Here is a 3,272-nt window from a genome sequence, read left to right as displayed (position 1 = left end):
CAGGATTTGTCATTCAGAAAGGACTTGTGGCGCAGCTTGTTGCATCCTAGCTTGTCTTAATTATTTGTAAAACTCGTTATCATTATTAATAAAAAAATTTACTAAAAAAAATTAAAAAAAATAAATATGTGCGGACTATCTAGTTAAGTTCATTTTGGTGAATTAGTCGTAGACTCTTAGGTGATCTTGAATCCAGAGTCGAACTTGGTGTCAACACTAGCCATCCCCAACAGTAAATACTTACCCAAGTTGTGGGAACACGACTGTACGTATGTGTAGGGGTGTTACTTTTTTCCGAAATCCAGTCTGATATTTTTCCGAATTTAGCAAGGATATTTGTGTTTCAATATCCGAAATTCCGATATCTTATTTTTCCAAAAATAATTGGATTGGAATTGGATGTATTTTCAAAATCCGATCCGATCTGATTTCCGATTATTTTCTGAATTTTTAACATATATTTGCCGTTTATTTCATCTAGTTATTAAATCATAATCACAAACAGGTTACAGACCAAATAATAACCCTAGGGAAGCAAAACATTGTCTCTCTCTCACATCTTCAAGAAATCGATCAAGATTGTCATTTTAGTAAATGTCTCTCTTTCTCTCATATTTCTATTTACTGAATTAATGCATTAACATGAGGAAAATGCTTGTTGAATACTTGAATGAAAGTGTTAAAATGTCTAAGATGTTTACTGAATTAATACATTTAAAAATGATTGTTAAATGAATATATTACTCAATATAATAACCATAATTTTCGTCCTATATATCTGAATTGGTTTTGCTAAAATTGTTGCAGCAGCAAAATGTACTATTGAAGCCTTGAAGCACAATTGTATATGTACGAAAGATTTTGGTGTAGTACATACAAAAATACGATAAATAGTGGAAATGATGAAGTTTCCTTTTTATTAGGACAGTCCTTTGTCCTTTTTTTTTTTGTTAAATGTCCTCCTATCTCCCTTTTGAATTTTGATCGAAGCATCGATTTTTAAACTAATTTCTATTATGTAACTAGGTATTGCCATGTCTTGGACACGAATGTCTTTCCAAGTAGCTAATTGGAGAAAATAATCAAAATTTGCCAACATAAAAAAGAAAAAAATAATGTAATAATGTATAGTGACTAATTTCCTTTATATTAAATATAATACTGATAACACAAATGCTTAATAAAAAAAACAAAAAAAGAAGTTTCAGTGGCTTAAAGTAATAGGTATAAAACAGTTGATCATAAAATAAATAACCAAAAACTCTTTGATCAACCAATTTCCTTGGATTTTAACACAACGGAAAATGAAATAAAATTGTTTACAAAATCTTTTTTTAAGCTTGGATTTTGGGTTTTGACAATATCCAAACTTCGTGATTACAAATTGCATCCGAATCGATAAGCTTGCAACAACTGTTAATCAAGATGTTGTAAAATGCCTGTTAATCTGATAATGCTTATAATGGAAGATGCGAACTGTAACACCCCAAATCTTAAAATAGATCATTTAAGACCCAAGATGCACTATCCATAAAATAAAGAGACATGGCATTTCACAAATAATATTCTCCAAGTCTAATAATTTATTCCAAAACTCATAATTCACATAATGACGGTTCAACCATAACTTAAATTCCCAAAACGTTGATATTGTTACCCAAATAAATTCCAAATAAAATAATGCTTATTCTTACAACCAACTATGAATGAATCAATAGAAAAACCTACTACTATTCCTACTAAGTCCAACTTTGAATTCCCGCTATCCACGAATCCCACAATCCCACGAGCGTAACATGAAAGCGTACTAATCTGAAAAAACAAAAGAAAAAGGGAGAAGAAAAAGGAGTGAGCTTCCAAGAAGCCCAATGAATCACGACTAAAGAAAATATGGATTGAAAGGATAACAATACATTGAAATCGCCAATTTTCCTTAAATATATAATATACAGAAACCACACAATTATTATATGAGATCTTTATTCTAAAAAAAATGAACACCATGTCGACTTAACCGCTCGACGACTACGTTACTATTGGGTCGACTTTCACATCTGCTCAACCAAACATTCCTTGACGTGTGCACTAACGTCAATACCACGTGGATCCAGTGTTCCTTTTGGGTCTTTCACCCTAGGGATATCAACACCCTTCTTAAGTTCCGAGTATAAACTCAATTCCGGTCACATATTAAGAAATAATAAAACATTTACCCATGAATTTCCAAAAGAAATTTAAAGCCACATTCACACATTTTGTTAAACAACAGACAACTGTGTAAAAATTCCATGCATCCTTATGAATGTATTAAAATCCGGAAAATTTATCATAGTTATAAAAATACTCTTTTATCAGTTGAAAATCGTATTTCCGATATGACAATGAAATTGTATTATAAAACCAGCAGTACTACAATTTCAAATAATTCTTTGAACCTATATAGAATGATAGAAGTAACATTCTTTCTAAGTAATTGAAAGTAAGAAAGGTGTAGAACTCACCTTGGCAATACTAGCAATAGATATTACAAAACCAGCAAGATGATTTCAAGAGTGCTTATATGTAGTGCTGACAACATGAGCAAAGAACTAAGCCTTTCTTGTGAAAACTTCCACAAACAGTCCTTGTGTATTCTGCGTCCACACTAGAGATATATTTCTAGTATATATATCTTTTTGAGTCAGCTCCTTATCGACCAAAACCCTTACTCACCATTACTTGATTATCTCCTATATTTTCTCTAACTAACATCCTGTATATACGACCCCATATTCTTTTTCAGTTAAGTTTTGAAGTCTCCCAAGTTATTAAAACTCTTAGTCTTGAGACTAGTTCAACTCTTTAGCAACACTTCACTCACGTGTAACCCACTAAGGTTTTCCTCATATTCTTAAAACTTATAATACCCTGACACCATCAGTTATAACTATATGCTAATAAAACAATAAGAAAAAGTTAGTTCAGGATATTACACGAACTCCTCCACACATATTAATTCTGCTCTTGTATGGCCTTCCAAAAGCAAGCTATAGCTAGCTGACTAAGTCACTTATTGCGTAGAGACCATCAATCACTTTGGCAACATTGAACTCCACAACTCTTCATTTCTTCCATAAGCGTCATAGCATTGCTTTCCTTCCATTCACACAACAAAGTCCACAAATAGCACCATACAACATGCAATAATATTCATTTTTCAGTCTCAATTTCCCTTAATAAGTTTAATGTAGATTTTTCCAATTTGTTTTCACAATACCATTTATCTTTGTCGT

The 3,272-nt window shown here is 31.7% G+C and overlaps 1 long non-coding RNA gene across 1 annotated transcript; it reads right to left on the bottom strand.

Annotated features, from left to right (window-relative positions):
• Positions 1–1,610: 1,610 nt before the first annotated feature.
• On the bottom strand, positions 1,611–2,973 carry LOC147505668 (uncharacterized). Its single transcript, XR_015220648.1, has 2 exons — positions 2,502–2,973; positions 1,611–1,812 (listed from the first exon to the last, which is right to left on the bottom strand). It is a non-coding gene; the product is annotated as an uncharacterized LOC147505668 (long non-coding RNA).
• Positions 2,974–3,272: the final 299 nt, after the last annotated feature.

Source organism: Coptis chinensis, chromosome 4, assembly GCF_015680905.1.
Source record: "Coptis chinensis isolate HL-2020 chromosome 4, ASM1568090v1, whole genome shotgun sequence".
NCBI lineage: Eukaryota > Viridiplantae > Streptophyta > Magnoliopsida > Ranunculales > Ranunculaceae > Coptis > Coptis chinensis.
Note: the sequence above shows the minus strand (reverse complement) of the source record. Positions and strands in the feature narration are given on the sequence as shown.